The sequence below is a fragment of the Mus caroli genome, unplaced genomic scaffold (genome assembly GCF_978045245.1).
Source record: "Mus caroli unplaced genomic scaffold, Mus_caroli_1 scaffold_8, whole genome shotgun sequence".
Lineage (NCBI taxonomy): Eukaryota > Metazoa > Chordata > Mammalia > Rodentia > Muridae > Mus > Mus caroli.
The window spans coordinates 53,722,468-53,740,514 of record NW_028227263.1 but is presented as its reverse complement, the minus strand read 5'-3'; the positions used below and the strand labels follow the sequence as shown (position 1 = coordinate 53,740,514).

The 18,047-nt window shown below is 41.0% G+C and overlaps 1 protein-coding gene across 2 annotated transcripts in view; it reads left to right on the top strand.

Moving 5' to 3' along the window:
* Window positions 1-2,995: 2,995 nt before the first annotated feature.
* Window positions 2,996-18,047, top strand: part of Rab30 (RAB30, member RAS oncogene family) — a 96,871-nt gene continuing 81,819 nt past the window's right edge. The window contains exons 1-2 of one of the 2 annotated variants that reach the window (XM_029479376.2): window positions 2,996-3,273; window positions 9,288-9,501. The gene's annotated coding sequence lies outside the window, so the exon portion shown is untranslated. The remainder of the gene's footprint in view (window positions 3,274-9,287; window positions 9,502-18,047) is intronic. The other variant, XM_021167802.3, reaches the window with a different exon arrangement.

Genomic DNA, 18,047 nt, shown 5'->3' with positions numbered 1-18,047 from the left:
AAAGCCATCAATGTAAGTATGCATCACTCTTAAAGAATTCTCAACTGTGACAGTGTTGTAACATGTAATTGGCAAACAAAATAGTATGTTTCCAGTAAAGGCCACTTATTACATACAAGGAACATGCTATTTACTTACAGTATTGCAACTGTAATTGAAGTACTCTAAGACATTACCCACAATAAGCTTTGTATTACCACTTTAGAAGGCAAAAATCCTTCCCCAATTATTTCCTTATACTTACAAGCATGGTTTTGCATTGGGTTTTTTTTGTTGTTGTTGTTGTTTGTTTTTTGTATAATTGTGTTGATTGCTCAAACTCTGAGCAAACTAAAACCCATTGGACTGCACCCTTTATGTAGGTGAAGGGCATATGTGAATTTCATTTCAATAAAGCTGCGTATAACAAGAGAGATACAACTCAGGATTATAGTTTATAACAAGATCATATACACACACAGCATCATCAAAAATTCTTAAAGACTATGAATGTATACCTACTTTTTACATAAATGGTTACAGTTGAGCATCTCTGCATACCTGAATTTCTGGAAATGGTTATATTCATTAACATATATAGTTTATCAGCATATATCCTTGCAAAGACATGTTTTCTAGTGCCCTTTAATTAGCCGAGCCTGCTAAAATCTGAGAAATAAGATGGTAAGATAAAGCTTGCTTTTCTAGGTAGCCATTAATTAATATAAATCTGATGTCATTTAGATTAGATTTCAAATTTTGAGAGACATTTGTTCCATTTACCTTAAGCCATGCAGGAAATCTAGCAGCAAAAATCTACATGAAAGAACGCCTAAAATATGAAAAATTTTAGTTTTCTTATTATCCAAAATGAAGTAAAGATTTGCTCCGAGGGTGGAAAAAAACCCCTAAAAACTCCCCAAACCATATTTGGCAAATCTAATGGTGTGCCTATCTGTATCAACTTGAAGAAATGGGGAGTATGGCATTTACCATAATCAAAAAGGAGGTCTGAAAGATACTTTTTTTTTTTTTTCTGGTAAAATGTTTTCCCTTAAGTTTCTAAATATGGAATTTTTTTCCTGTGAGAATTTAGGCTTAATTTTAGTCTTTCTGAAGACACTGATATTTTTTCCATGCATCTACGGTTGACTATCCACTATAGAGAAGGCGAAAATACTTCAAAGTACTCAATCACGTACAAATTATGGAAGCCATTACATTATATCACCCCCATTTTCCACACTATTTTCACCCATCCTGTTATTTTCTTTCAATAAATCAGTCTTCCACATAACTCAAACTCAGGTTACTGCTCATAAAAACAAAGATTCATTAGCCTGAACCATTTCTACATTTCCATCAAAGGACAGAAAGGAAATGGTAGCTATTGGCTCCTTTCTGGTACTTACCAACATTACAAGCAGAAGATCGTAGTATTTCTGAGGCTTTCACGTTGCTGAATCCACAAGAATGGCATCTGCCACTTCTGTGGCTGCTTCTCACACCACAAGCCAATCTTTGAAAAAAAACGGCCTTTTTAAGCACCATCATCTCCATAAACGGCCTTTTTAAGTACCATCATCTCCATATATCTTTGAAGGTTCCTGTTGTGTTTTGGCAATTTAAAAAGCAGCCTGCCTAGCTTTTTGAAAGGAAGACCTACTGGAACTTTATTAATTTCTAACAGAGGCACAGTATATATTTTCACTGATGCAAACAAACCAGTGCTAGGGATCCAATCCAGGGTCTTGACTGTGCTGTGGGAATCCTCACCACCGAGCTAGCCATCTCCTTCGAAAAGCTCGGGAGGGAAAAATAAAACACTCAAATTATGCATATCAGCATTTTTAACTTTTCAGAGACCCTCAGAAGGTCTTTTGGCATCTTTCTATAGTGAACTTCTGAACCTGAAAAACAAACACACAGTACTATTTGAGTTACTGGAGAAAAGGTGCTATTTGAGATGCTGAGGCTCAAAAGTTCTTTAAGTATTCTGAATGCATTTTCATCGGTAAGGGTATCACGTGGCTAAGGGAAGGGGATGATGTGTTAACTAACGTTATCTGCACGAAGATGTCACAACAAAACACATTATTTTGCACAAAATAGGTAACAAAAGAAAAGGGAAGTTTTCCACGGTTATCAACTTCGAATATACGCAGTATTTTAGCACAGTTCATTCAGCGTTAGTCGAGTAAGACTGCTCACTTGCAGTCCCTTTTCAATGTCGTTTACGTTCGCTGGTGGGGTAAGAAAGATTAGGCGCTAACTTCTTTGGGTAGATCCTTCCTTTGTCATTTTCAGGGCCAAGCTCCACAACCCTTCGCGATCACATTATTTAGCAAAGGATTTCTTTGAGGCCCTTTGCAATTCACGACCGAACGAAAATTCAGTGGTGGGTGCAGGGGTCCGACACCTGAGGAAACGATCATGAGGGATTAAGAAAAATGACAAGGCAAAAAATAAATAAATAAATAAATAAAAATTAACCTAGGTTTAGCTCCACTCATAGGGTGCACGCGAGCTTTTCGTCTTACAGGCGCGAGGCCCGTCGTCCCGAGTCCCCACACCACAACAAAGACACCTTTTGCCCAGAGAGTCTCCCTAGGAAGTCTAAGGGGTTCTCCACGTTCAGTAAAGCGACTCCCTGTGTCCCGGGGTGGCGAGGCCTTGTGCAACCCCTGCGGGTTGCGGTTCATTCCGACTTGCGATGGCATTTCTGGCTCGACAGCCCTGAAGGTCCCCAGTGTAGCCTCCATTCGGTCCTAGCCGGTGCGCGAGGCTATCAAGTTCTACATCCTAGCCTCACCATTCTCACCATGCCACCTCTCGGCTCCACGAGCCCCCCGAAACCTCGGCTCGCCGCAGCTCCAGGGCTCCAACATGGCGGCCGGTCCGGTCCTTCTCTGGGCGCTCTGACCAGAGCATCCTGGGTATTGTAGTTCCAGCTGTAGCCTCTACGTCGCTCCCGGACTTCAAAGAACTACAGATCCCAGAGTGCACAGCTCTGGAGCATGGCTATTGGGGCCGCTCGGACAGAGGGATGATGTCATTGCAAAACCCTACTGCATTCATTGTGCTACGGTCTATCCACCCCCCGCCCCCCCGCTGCTGCTGCTGGGCTCGCTATTGCCGCTCGCTCCAGCTGAGCCCTGAGTAGCAGCAGGACCAGGGCAGGGACTGACTCCAGTCCTTGGACTTAGGACACCGCAGCACCTTCTCTTGCGTGCGTGACTCATTCGTATATCATTTCTTTTTATGCCTGGGGTGGGGAGAAAAATCCCAAACCAGGTGAGTTGAAGTGATTTATTCAAATCGTTTTCCCAAGTTATCCCTCCCGCTTAGTTCTCAAGGCTTTCTTTTGAGAAGATGGGGCCGGGAATTGGGGGTATGGATTCGGGAGGTTCTCACCGGCGCTGCTAAGAGCTAAATAGCTCTGTGCAATTTGGGTCACTGCAAAGAACAACTCCTGCAACCTGCCCCCGCCAGAGGACTGGTGCCTGCCAATTTCCTCGCCTCAACTCCCTTTAACCTTTTTGAGGCTAGGAGAGGGGGCTGGGCTGGGAAGGATGTTGGGAAGTGCACTTGGAAAACACGAGGAGGGCAAAGGTGGGGGACTGCAGTCCTGTCATTCCACGACCCCAGTGCTGAGGTTTGAGTGGGAAAGGGTGATGTGTGGGGAGAAATGGAGACAGTAATTTAATGTGGCCGTACTTCTTGAGAACATTTGTGTCGCTTGGACTAGCACACACTATTTTTAAGATGAGCATGTTTCTCTTGAGTCGCTTAAGTTTCGTAGGGCTTTATTTTATGTTTGTATGTTTGTGTCGTTTGTCTCGCCTTTTCCTGCTGATTTGAGGTGACAGTGTCCTTTAATGGTGCACTCCGTGCCAGTCAGAAATATTTCACGTGTCTAGGGAAGGATCTCTTCGGCTGCTAGAAGCAGCATTTTTGTTAAGCGTTTTCATTTTTTGTGTTCTCCCTACTGCGGGATTCGGGATGGTTTGGAAGTAGAATTTGTGCTTGTGTGAGTGTTTTAAATTACATCGCAATAGGCTCTTGCCACTGACAATGGTACTGTAACAAGCTGCCGTTTCCGAGGCTTAGTCTCCACTCAGAAATAACGGTTTGCAGACGGAATCGATTAGGAACCTGGGTGCTTTTTTTTTCCTCTTTTTAACACTTTAGGGGAAGGAAAAGTTGGATGTTGTGTCACCCCGTTACTGGACTTTAATGAAAGGTATCCAAGAACAGAGAACCTGACCAGTGAAACTCGGGAGCGTGGTAGTGTGCTGTTTGCTTGAATTTTGTTTTCCAACGAACTGACACATTTAATAAGGCAGGCGACATTCTGACTTGTATGATGCTGGCTCTCCTCTTAAGAGTTACAGGGATGAACGCTGCAATAAATATGTTCCTTTGAGATAAACAGCTGGCTGGCTCCGGAACAGATGGGGCCAGTCTTTGGCTGAGAGATATACAACCTTGGAAATGAATGGACTTTGGGTCAACCACACCCCCTTTAGGAATGTCAAAAGAAGGAGAACCGCCAGGGTGTTTGCTTAACTCCAAAAGGCTAAAGCTCTTTTCACAGCCTCTGCCAACTTTAGAGGAAAAGTCATTTACTGTCTGTCTTTAGCTTCTGGGAACCAATTTTATTCATTTTTAATTGAGATGCACAGGTCTCCAAAGTTGGAGCTGCTGGGTGACACTTTGTTAAATGCTTCATGTTACCAAATGCAAAGGACAGCTTTGTAAGTGGAGGGATTTATTGGGAGTGCAGCGGGTAGTGGTTAGATTTGGGGAAAACCCAGCATGCTGTATTTGCTTCTTCCTACAGCTTTGTGATGGCACTCTGCCCTTCTCTTCTGTGCCCTTCTTTCTTTCCCTACCCAATTCTCATCTCTTCAGATTCTATTTCCCCTCCCCCTTGTCTATTTGCAGTAAATACTGCCCTTTCTCTTTGAGGATTTCCCCTGTGGCAGGAGAGTATCACATCTCTTTTTCTAAGTCACTTTCCAGTCTCTGCACACCGCCCTCCACACCTTCATCCTGCCTTCCTGGAAGGAACCCTGGAGTTAGAGGATGTAGGCTATGTGTGAATCTTTGCTCAGAGTCCTCTTTGAAGAGGTACTGGCATTTTTGCCCCCTTGGAATCTGTGCTTGGTAGGGTGACACCAGCGAGCCCCGACCCAGGGCTGGGGTTGTGCTTTCCATGGCAGACATAACCTGGGCCCGCGAGCATGTGGACAATGACATGCAGGCCTGGGACTCTTCCTTTCCACGGCACTGCTCAGTCCCCATGGTTCAGCAAAACTGCTTTACACAAAATGCTCTCGTCATTCCCAAAGTAGTCTTGAGTAGCTTCTGCTTCATGTAGTATTTGTGTTTCTTCCCTGTTCCAGGGAGTGGTGGGAAAACAGTGGATCCCCTGAGCCTGATGCTGAGTAACAGCAGTACAGGCAGGCAAACTGTTTGCGTCTTTTGAAGGTAGTTAGAGTCCCTGCCATTTTGTCTTCTCTGTGGAAGAAAGAAGTTTGTTGTTCTATGCTGCTCTCCCCAAGACATGGGTGTGGTGGCAGCTATATCTTCTTTTTTCTTAACCAGGAATTTAAAGGCCATTGTCCATTTGAAGTCTGCCTGGGTGACAGGTGATGAGACTTCTTTTGTACTACCTTGCAGTACTAATCCCTCTTTCCTGCAATACCCCCTTGCTTCCTGGGTGTGTGTGTGGGGGTGGGGGGGATGGTTCAGTTGGGAGGAGGAATGAGATGAAGATTAGATGTCAATGCTGTCCTTATGACTTTCAAGAGCTGCAAGTTTCTTTCTGCCTCAGTTTGTATATCTACAAAGGGACACTCAGGGTGTCTACAAAGGGACACCAACCTTTGCTTCTTGGTTTCCTTGGCTTATTTGCTACAATCCTCCATGGTAAAGCCTGAAACTTACTCCAACAGCAAATATGTCAGTTGAGCAGGTATTGTGTGATAAGCTCTGTGGTGCATCAAGGAAGAGAAATGTTCCCCCCCTGCATTGAGGTATTCCAAGTGTCATGTATGCTTCTTCCCAGGGGTTTGCAAGATGGGATGAAAGTGCCCAATATGACTGTTCCCTTTTCTGGTGTAACCAGGGAAGGTTTCCTTTAGGAAGTGGCATTTGAAGGGACTTGAGTGGTCAGAGTTAATTTGAGGTGGCAGTGGGAGTTGCTTTGAGTAAGGCAATTAGGGTTTGTAGGCAGAAGGAACTGCACATTCAGAGTACAGAGAGGAGTGGTGAGGAGGAGATGGAGCTGGAAGAGGTAGGAGAGGCTGGAGCCTGGGCTATTTTGAATGACAAGGTGGTTTGGGTCTTTGTCCTCAGGTAATGGCAACCTAGGAAGTACTTTAATTAGCTAGATGAATATCACATGTGGAATTACATTTAAAAACACCCCATGGTTAGGGAGATGGCTCTAGGGTAAACTTGCCATATAAGCCTGAGGACTTGGGTTCAGTCCCAGGAACCCATGGTGGAAGGAGAAGACTGACTTCTAAGAGTTGTCCTCTGACACTTCCATATATGTGCTGATGGGTAGGACACACATACACACACACACACACACACACACACACACACACCAATAATAAATGACAGATATTTTTAAAATCTAAAGAAAAAATTGTGAGGAATGTTTGGCCAAGTAGCGTATCGTTTTGGAGTCATGACAACAGGTAATGACTCGGCGGAGACTGGATAGACACTAGGTTTGAAAATTATAATTGTGTAAATGTATTATTGATTGATTAGATGTGAGACTAGGAAGAAAAAGTAGAATATGGCTTGTGTTTTCTGTTTTTTTTCTTTTTAAGCAATCCAGATGACTTTTACAGAGAAAGAGAAAGCTGATTGGGCACTCAGTTTGTTCAAGAAGAGGTGGGTAGGGCTCTGGATTCTGTTGAATTTGAGGCTTTTGGAACAATCTAAGATCTTTGTTTTATTCTTCCCATGGTTGTATGGGATGTGGCATGGTAGTCTAAGGAAGAGAGATGTGATGAGGCTAGGATAGGGTACTACTTATTTATTGATTTATAATATTGGGAATGGCATATTCATATTCAAGGTTTAGTTTTCTCATCTATACAATGGGTTTATCCCACAACAGTATACCCAGATGTAGGTGCATCATGCTATGAATGCAACCTCTCATGAAATAGTGTTTGCTTTCAAGAGATTTCTCTGAAGGGGGAAAGACACGTGATTAAATGGAGGGATGAATCGAAATTCTAGGACATCACAACCCCTCAGGAGGCATTCATTCTTGGAGGGTGGGAATTTAACGATGTGGCCCCCAGCCTTCAGCTCTAGAAATGAAGGCAAGGAACAGCCCTAGGGAGGTGTTCACAGGCCTTGCACAAATTAGGGACTTTGCATGTTTATTAACTACTAAGGATTCTTTCTTTCTTTCTTTCTTTCTTTCTTTCTTTCTTTCTTTCTTTCTTTCTTTCTTTCTTTCTTTCAGATTTATTAATTTATTATGTACATATGTGCTGCCTGCATATATGCCTGTACACCAGAAGAGAGTGTCAGATCTCATTATAGATGGTTGTGAGCCACCATGTAGTTGCTGGGAATTGCACTCAGGATCCCTGGAAGAGCAGTCAGTGCTCTCAACCTCTGAACAATCTCTCCAGTCCCTCTAAGGATACTTTCTAAATAAAGAAAAATTTCAATGTATTGAAAGCTGCTGCTTTTAATAATGAAATGTCAAATGTAAATGGCTACTAGCAGTTCATTTTCTGAGACCTATATATAGTCTTTTTTTTTGTGGATAAGTTTAGGGAAATCCAGAAGTATTTCAGTTCTGGTTTCTTTTAGGGCTCAGCTTCCTAAATTCAAGTTAGTTTCCCCAAAATCATTCTAACGGCCAATAATATTCCCTAAATCAACGGACTTTTGAATTTTACAGATCAGCAACATCACACCAGATAAATACAATTGGGTGAACTATTTACAATATTTTTCCTTGGTAAAAAAAGATTTTTCTGTAGCACGAAGAATTCTCTAATGTATCTTTTTTTTTTTTAAAGATTTATTTATTTATTATATGTAAGTACACTGTAGCTGTCTTCAGACACTCCAGAAGAGGACGCCAGATCTCGTTGCGGATGGTTGTGAGCCACCATGTGGTTGCTGGGATTTGAACTCTGGACCTTCGGAAGAGCAGTCGGGTGCTCTTACCCACTGAGCCATCTCACCAGCCCTCTCTAATGTATCTTAACCCCTTATTTTATTGCACAGGAAAGTTTAAAATCAAAACTCTACAGTGTTATCATTACTTAGGAAATCATTGCTGTATTTTCTTGGTTGTAGTAGAAATGTGGCCAGTCTTTAAATGAACATTTCCAAGTGAAGAGGAATTTTATGTCACCCACAGATAATGTATTCTCAGGTTCCTTCCCACAGGAATCTAACCTTTGAAAACTAGCAGCCTCAACATTAGTCTATCGTAGAGGTTCTTGGGATTTTATTTTTCTTTCAATGTTGTAGAACAAACCTGTAACTTAATGGTCCTTTGAAGGTTATCAGGAAGACATGACCCATGTGATCCTGAGTTAATTTATATGTGTTTTTGTGTTATAGTTCATTTAAGCAATTACTCTTATCATTATGCATGCTCCTGGACAAATACCTTAACTTCTTTGAACCTGTTTTGAAGGAGGATTATAGTGAAGATTAAATGAGAATATATTTTCAGATTTATTTATTGTATGCGCATAAGTGTGTATTTGTGTGTGTGTGGGTTTAGTGCCTTCAAAGGCCAGCAAAGAATATCAGATCCCCTGAAACACATTACAGATGATTATGATCCACTATATGAGTACTGGGAACTGAGCCTGGGTCTTCTGTGAGAGGAGCAATACTCTTAACCACCATGCCATGTCTCTAGGCTTGAGACTATATTTTAAGCATCTGGCACTAAGCCTGATATAACTGTTGTTCATAGTAGATTTAAGAAAAATTTTAAAGATTTTTTATTCGTATGAATGTCTGACAGTATGTATGTACCACATGTATATACATACATGTGTGTATCGCAAGTACACCTGGTGTGTGCAAAGGTTGGAAAAGGATGTCAGATCCCCCAAAACTGGAGTTACTAATGATTATGTGGGGGCTGGGAACTGAACTAAAGACGTCTACAATGGCAAAAGTGTTCTCAACTACCGAGCCATCTGCTCGTCCTCATGGCAGCTATTTTAAATATTACATTTATTGGTAACTTTCAACGTTTTATTTATTGGGTGGTGCCTATTTCATCCTTACAGTGACAAAGGAGAAATGGTGTAATGAGACTAGCTGGAGCTCACCTCGTCAGCGCTGAGTTGCTGGAGTAGAAACCTCGATGTTTACCAGAAATGTTTAACTTGCATCTAATCATGAGGAAATAATTAAACACATCCAAGTTGTGGAATGCACTATACACAGGGCCCGCTTGTGATCTTCACCACATCATGAATGATTCATGGAATAGAATGAAAGGTAAACATTAAAGAAGGTTAAAGAGATAAGACAACATAGCAGCCTGTAATCTTTGAATGAAGCCCTAAAAACAAAAGAAAAAACAAATCTTATTATGAGGACATTTGGGGAAATTTGAATGGGAGCAGGACATTAGGTGACCATTAAGATCCTTGATGCATGGTAGTGCAAGCCTGTTATCCTAGCACTCTGGTGGGTGCATGTCCGATTTCAAGGTTAGCCTGGTCTACAAGAGTTCTAGATAACCAGGGCTAAACAGAGAAACCTTGTCTAGAAAACCAAAACAAAATAGCAAGCAAACAAATAAAAATAAATCCTTATTGGATATAATGAGTCCTTCATTTAGTCTAATATGTGCATGTGCTGCTGTTAAATGTTGTCTTCAAGAGTGTCACAGCAAAACAAAAAGGCATGTTTGTGAGGCATTTCTTGATTGATTAATGCAGGAGGGTGGAGCCCACTGTGGGTGGCACCACCCCTAGGCAAGTGGTTCTGACAGGTATAAGATACCTGAACCTGAGTTTGGAAGCAAGCCAGCAAACTGCCTTCCTCCCTCATTCTGCTTTGGGTCCTGATCCATGGTTTCTGCCTCACTTCCTACTTTGGCTTTCGTCTCCTAAGTTGGGTTTAGTTAGTGTCTTATCACAGCAACAGAAACCTAACTAGGACATGTGTGTAAAATAGCTCTGACAAATTTGCATGTGCATAAGCACATAAATATATGCTGTCTGAAAGGTGCTGGCACCTCTGACTAAACTAGTTCATAGCAATCGTTCCTGTGATTCCAGTGGCGTTTTTTTTTTAAAGGAAGAATGTTATTCTTGTTCTCATAAAGTCTTTTCTACTTTGTCAATCAGAACTTATGTACATAGGTTAAATACAAGGTCCTGTACTGGGTGTTCTGATAGAGAAACAAAGGTGGAGGTTTTCTTACACGCCTCTTGATTCTGTAAGACTCAGATCTCTTACTTAGTAAGGTCTTCAGAAGGAGATACACCATGAAGGTGTATTCTGTATGCTATTCTCTTTCAATCCTATGCAAATTTAAAATGTTTAAATTACATTGATTGATAGTGTGTGTGTGTGTTTGGAGGTTAGAGGTTAAGATGTGTCTAATGGCTTTCTTAATCCCTCTCCTTACTTTTTGAGACTAGGTGTCTTAATAAACTTGAATATCTAGGTTGTCTGGCCCACGAGTTCCAGCGATCCTCTTGTTACCTCTCATTAGTGCTACAACTCTAGCATGTGCCTCTGAGTTCAGCTTTTGATTTAGTCAGTCATTCATTTGTTTGTTTGTTTTGAGGCAGGGCTTTTTGTGTAGTTCTGGCTGTCATCGAGTTGCTCTGTAGACTAGGCTAGCCTGCCCCTGCCTCCCAAAGGTGTTGTGCTACCATACCTGGCTAAGCTCAGCTTTTTAAAAACATGTATGCTTGGGATGGAGAGCTGGCTCAGAGGTTAAGAGTTCTTCTAAAGGTCTTGAATTCAATTCCCAGGAACCACATGGTGGCTCACAACCATCTGTAATGGGATCTGATGCCCTTTTCTGGTGTGTCCAAACACAGCTATAGTATACTCATAATATATATAATATATTGCAATATATAATATTATACACACACACACACACACACACACACACATATATATATATACATATATATATGTATATAATGGATGCTGAGGATTTGAACTCATGTCTTCAGGCTTCCACAGCAAGCACCTTACCAGCCGAACCATGTCCCTTTAATAACCCTTTTCCTTTTAATAACCCTTTTTTTTTTTTTTTTTTTTTTTTTTTGGTTTTTCGAGACAGGGTTTCTCCGTGTAGCCCTGGTTGTCCTGGAACTCACTTTGTAGACCAGGCTGGCCTCGAACTCAGAAATCCGCCTGCCTCTGCCTCCCGAGTGCTGGGATTAAAGGCGTGCGCCACCACGCCCGGCTAACCCTTTTTTTTAAAAGATGCTTGATCCAAAATCTAGTCAGGTATCATTCATACAAGATAATTGTGTCCTTTAGTTGTTTATTTTTCGTGTAGGATAATATATATCTGTCTTCTTGTCTTGGTGTTAAGATCTTTGAAAGTCTTAAGTCTGTTCTGTAGACTGAAGTTGGATTTTTCTGATCATTTTCTCATTATTAAATGTGGGTTAAGGATTTTGGTTGGAATTTTCAGCTGCACTTCAACCCCTTGTATCTGAAGGATGTGTAGGGTCAGTTTGTCAGATCCCTGGTGATATAAGGGTTGAGACCATGGTTAAGGTGGAAAGTCAGGACTTCCCATGAAAAGGACATCATATTGAAATGACCAGTATGAGGATTCTCTACAACCTTCATCTAATATTTTCTAAATTCCCTCATCTTATATGTATCATATGATCAGTTAGCTTCCGGCTCCTCCTTGCCACTTCAAACACCCACTACTGTCCTCCAATTGTTTGTCCTTCAGTGTATTATAATCGTTATCAGGCTTCTTCCCTTTATGCTTTCTGATATTCCGTTGTCTAAGATGTAACGAGGAAGCTGGGCGTGGTGGCGCACGCCTTTAATCCCAGCACTCGGGAGGCAGAGGCAGGCGGATTTCTGAGTTCGAGGCCAGCCTGGTCTACAAAGTGAGTGCCAGGACAGCCAGGGCTACACAGAGAAACCCTGTCTCGAAAAACCAAAAAAAAAAAAAAAAAAAAAAAAAAAGATGTAACGAGGAGACCAATCTTATAGTTATTCCTAAAAGCATGTGGTAAAGTAGGCAAGATGCTCTTGAAAGTATGGAAACTAAGTCTTAGAAGCCACAAGTAATTCAAGGTGTGATTAGTCACATAGCCACTTAACAGGAGAGACCAGTTGCAAATACTGTCCTAACTCCAGAATGCTTCCTGCTGCTCCACACGTTGTCCTGGCTGTCTGGGAACAGAGTGTCATCTGTCGAAACCAAATTAAAGGATCGAGTGCAATCATTGCAGCATCTTGCTGTTAGAAAGTGATTGGAATTGTGCAACAGCAGGGGACTGGATATGTTTACACAAGGGAAAATCTTTAAAGCTACAAACAAGAGTTCGGGTGTTCTCTGAGGATATATATATATATATATATATAGTAAGTGATAGAAGGAAGTGTGAAATGTATTTTGTGAGGGGATAATAATATTTTGAATTTGCACAAAGAAACCCTGGAAGGCTATGGAAAAATACTATGCTATGGGTTACTGGTAGAAGGTAGGTGATGGACAGACAGCATGTGGATTATGGACAGTGAGTGTGTACACATGTGTGCTGAGATATTTTGATATACATATATCATGTTTGTGACAGGTTCTTACTCTGTAGCCCAGGCTGATCTGGCCTCATTTTGAAGCACAGGGTGGCCTCGGACTTAAGACAGTTCTTATGTCTGGTGTTCTGAGTGCTGGGATTCTATAGGTTGGAGCTACCCTAACAAGTATAGAGTATTGATTTTAAAAGTAGCTCCATTGAAGTGTGGTTAACACATACCACATAAATTGCCCTTTAAAAATATACAATTTAATATTTTTAATATGTTGATCAAGTTGTATAGTCAACTTTAGGATTTTTTTTTTCTTCACCACAAAAAATGTTATCACAACCAATTTTAAGATTTTTTAAAATCACCACCAAAAGAAACTTCAAAGCCCTTAGCAGTTATTTGCTATTTTTCACACCCCTGCCTGCCCAGCTCAAGGCTACCTCTATTACACTTTCTGTATACATTTCCTACTTCAGTCATTTAACATGCATGAAATTATACCATATGTGGTCTTGTTTGAATGACATCTTTCATTAGCATAATATTTTCAAACTTCACCCATCATGCATTCTGTATCAGTGCTGCATAACATTTTATTATCAAATAATATTCCATTGTATGGCTATTCTGCATTTTATGGATCCATTTTCATATTATGCATAATTTGAGTTGCTTATACTTTTTGGCCAGTTTGAAAAATGCTGCTGTCAACATATATTTTAGGTTTTTAGGTGGATATATATTTTGATAATTTCTGTTCAGGATATGGGACAGAGAGATGGCTCAGTGGTTAAGAACACCTGCTACTCTTCCAGGGGCTCTGGGTTTGAGTCCCAGGGAGGCTCACAACTTTCTGCAATTCCTGTTCCAGGAAGCTTGACACTGTCTTCTCATCTCTTTGGACACCAGTCAAGTGTGTGGTGCACCTATACATAGGCACAAAACATTCATATACATAAAATAAAATAATAAGTTATTTAAAAAGAGTTCAAGTTTTTCTACTTCTATGCCAATATCTGTTAAAAAATCATTGTATCTATTCTAGTGAGTATATAGCATATTGATTTTCTTAACTGTTTCAATACATTAACAATGTAACATTGATTCTAAAACTAAAATAAAAAAACTAGGAAGAGAGACTAGAGAGATGGCTCAGCAGTTAAGGGCTGTTCTTCCCAAGGGACCTGAGTCCAATCCCCAGCACTCACCTGGTGACTCACAACTGCATGTAACTCCAGTTCTAGGGAATCTGAAGCTTTCTCCTGGCTTCTGTGGGTACCAGGCATGCATGCAGTGCACAGACTTACATGTAGGCAATCCTTATTAAATTTTTTTAAAAAAAATTAATCTTGAGAGACAGAGAGAGAGAGAGAGAGCGCGAGAGCGAGAGCGCAGCAGTAGCGGCAGCAGCTCAGAAAGAAGAGCTTCAGCCAGCTAGTTGAATGGTCAGGGTGCGAGAGATGGTTTCAAGGTTTCCCCTTTCAGCCTGGTGTCCAAATGCACACAGAGGTTCCTGTCAGACTTTTTAGTGTCCCCCGACTTTCCTTCCACCAGCACAATCCCATTCATTGCCCAGAGTGTAGAGCCTTCCTTCTGGTGTAAAGGGCTGTGCTCAGGAGGCCTTCCTTCAGGTCTGATGGGCTGCCCTCAGGATGCCTTAGGGTTAAGTAGAAAGAACATGAGAGACAGAGTGACTGATCACTTGATCTAGACATTTAGGGTCTATCTGTCCTTCAGTCTCCTTTAATTTAGAAGCATTCACATCTTTCACACTCCACCTTATTTTTGTCCTAGACTTTAAGACTAGGATTCTGTGGGCCATGAGGTCATTTTGTGAGCTTCCTCTGCACAGGGTTAGGAGATAGATGAGGCTACTTTAGCCGTGGTGGCTGGTGTGGGAAACAGAGGGCCTTTATGAGAAATCTCAATGTGGGAACTTACATATGGCTTTGCGTTTATGTTTTGGTATCTTTAAGCTTTATGACATTGGATAAGTCCCATTTTCTCTAAAGTTCTCATTGTCTGTAGCAGGGGATGCCTGCCTCAGCATCTCCTCACAGATAGGTACTCATTAGTTGTAAATGGGTGGGGATGGGAAACAAGCAAAATTGTTGAGGAAAATGGAGGATATTACTTTTGCTGACTGACCAAAGTTAATATCAATGATGAGACAAATAGACTTATGAGAAAAAAGACCCCACCACTTTGTAGAATTTCTCCCTCAAATACATAACGAGAAAGTAACCACGAGGGCCTAGGGAGATGGCTCAGTGGGTAAGAGGCCACTAAGCAAGAAATCCCGTGCAAGCAAGGTGGATCTTTGGGTCTCTTGATAGCTGAACTAGGCTTTGGATTCTTTGAAAGACCTGTCTCACAAAATAAGATGGGGTGTGAAAGACTGGCCTGCTTCTAAGTTAAAGGAGACTGAAGGACAAATCAACACTAATGCAACACGCGGTCCTGGGCTAGTTCTTGGATCAAAGACATTTTCTCTTTGTCCATTGATATAATTCATATTGCCATAATGAATGCTTTTTGGAAAGTGAGTAAAAATTAATTAAGGTTTGAAACTGGATTAGATTTAGGGTCAGTATTAATTTCCTGATTTTGATAACCATATTGTGGAGATAGGAGGGAATGTTCCTGGCTTTTAAGGAAATACTACATATTTAGAGATAAAGTAGTATCTATAGGAGAGAAAATGATAAGGGGAAAGAAATGGGATACAACATTATTAATATTTGGGTAATTTGGGTAAAACACACACCTTTAATCCCAGCACCCTGGAGGCAGAGGCAAGAGGATTTCTGTGAGTTTAAGGAAATAAATTCTTAGTAACTGACTTCAAAATTTTTGGTAAGACTGAAACGAACTTTGAGATAAAAGAAGAAAGTTGGAGGAGAGGTACCACTCCTTAGGGTGTAATGTGGTTGTAAGGATTAAACCCAGTCTGATCTCCGGATGCTGCCTGACCTGGTTGATTTTGGTCATCCTCCAATGAGCAAGACAAATGGTCACTCTTAGACATGATGTGGGAGTCGAAATTATCTTATTTGGGGCTGGAGTTAAGAGAAGAATTCACACACACACACACACACACACACACACACACACACAAACACACAGAGTTTCTGAATATACATAAAATAATAAAAATAAACATGTAAGTAGTTTCATCTATGGTATATAGTGACAGTATTGCATTGAACCGAAATTGCAACTCATCCAGCATTGGTGGTGCACACCTTTAATTCTAGCGCTCTGGGGCAGAGGCAGCATGGGCTTGGTGAGTTTGAGGCCAACATGTTCAACATTTCAAGGTTCAGGCTAGCTAGGGCTGTAGAGCAAGACCCAGTGTAAAAATTCATTCACTAAAAATAAATAAATAGGCTGGGCGGTGATGACACACTTAATCCCAGCACTCTGGAGGCAGAAGAGGCAGGTGAATCTCTGTGAGTTCGAGGCCAGCCTGGTCTATAGAGAGAGTTCCAGGACAGCCAGGGCCATGCAGAGAAACCCTGTCTCAAAAAACAAACAAACAAACAAACAAACAAACAAACTGGGGATCATGGTCTGACAGAAATGTCTCCCTTATTTATAAATCCATTGACTTGAAAAGCTTTAGAAAGTACTCACACCAAATCACTAAGCCACTGTAGGAAGAAGTCATCTTAACCTACCATTTGTTTTTTGTGGAACTCGGACTGTCTCGGAAAGATTGTGGGGAATGGTCACCTTTGCCATCTGGGGAAATTCGGGGCCAGTATTAGCATTTGTGCAATGGTCTCTTCTTTTTCTCCTTCCCATCCCCACATAGGCTTTTAATTTTGTCTTAGAGAGCAATTTTAATTAGGCATGCCAAATTTTAATTGTTTTTGGCAGACAAAAAGAAAGCTGAATAAGCTTTTCTGGTCAAGATTCAATAATTTTGCTTTCTAAGAGTTAACTTTGGAGCTGGGCAGTGGTGATGCATGCTTTTAATTCCAGCACTTAGAAGGCAGAGGCAGGTGAATCTCTTAAGAGCTAACTTTGGGAAGAATGCCATTAGTCTGGAAAATCCAGGTGACCCTCAGAAGAAATTTGTATGCTCGTGGAAATTTGTATGTATAAGAGTGGGCTTGGGAACTAAGCTTTTGAGAAAAACTGAAAGAAATATGTCTATCTGAAATAATTACTTCGTTTTTGTCTTTTCTTCTTCAAGCCTCTATATATGAATGATTCAGTTTTGGTGAGATGGCTCAGTGGGTAAGAGCACTTCTGACTACTTGCCATCCATTCCTGAGACCCATGTGATAGAAGGAGAGAATCTACTCCTTCAGATGTCCTAATCTCTAAATGTGCACCATGGCATATGTGTTTATACCCCACCTCCATGCTCACATACACATACATACACACATACCACACAAACAAATAAGTATACTTAGTAAATGCATGTAATAACTTTAGAACAGACTTAGTTCATGCACCATAAAGAAACAAAGCCTCTCAAATAATAGTGATTAAAAATATTTATGAGGGAGTGGAGAGATGGCTCAGTGGTTAAGAGTACTGGCTACTTTTGTAGAGGACCTAGGTTCGATTCTCAGCAGCCACCTGGTAACTCAGAGCCATCTGTCAGTGTAGTTTTAGGGAATCCGATGTCCATTGTCATCTCTGCAGGCACCAGCCATGCTCATGGCGTACAAACAAAGATGGAGGTAAAACACACAGCCACATGAAATAATAGTTAAAATAATAAAAGTAAAAAGAATATTTATGAGATTTTTGATTGGCTAGATGCTAAGACAATCTTTAGTATAGCTTAAGTGCTTCTCTTTGAGGTGAGGAAGTCTCTACCTCTTGGAGCTGTAGATTTTGTTTTGTTTTGTTTTGTTTTGTTTTGTTTTGTTTTGTTGTTTTGTTGTTTTTGAGACAGGGTCCCATGATGTAGCTAGCCTTTCTTGGCTTGCTTGGAACTCTTATGTAGATCAGGCTAGCCTTGAACTCATGGCTGCCTCTGCCTCCACCATGCCTAGACGGATTATTTCTGTAGGACTTAATTCCGTTTTGACTGTTACCTACAAAAGTTTTGTCTACTTGTTGCTTTTATAGTTATGGCTAAGACATGATTGCATGTGCAATAAACTGTATTTATTATAACTTTATAATGTTGAACATATTTAAAATTTTTATGATATTCCAACCATTGCACTGACTAGATAAATTATGCCATTTAATTTTGACAAAAGTCTAAAGAGGATGCCTTATGTCTGAGAGCTTCAGTGAAATGCTTAAAATCATTTGAC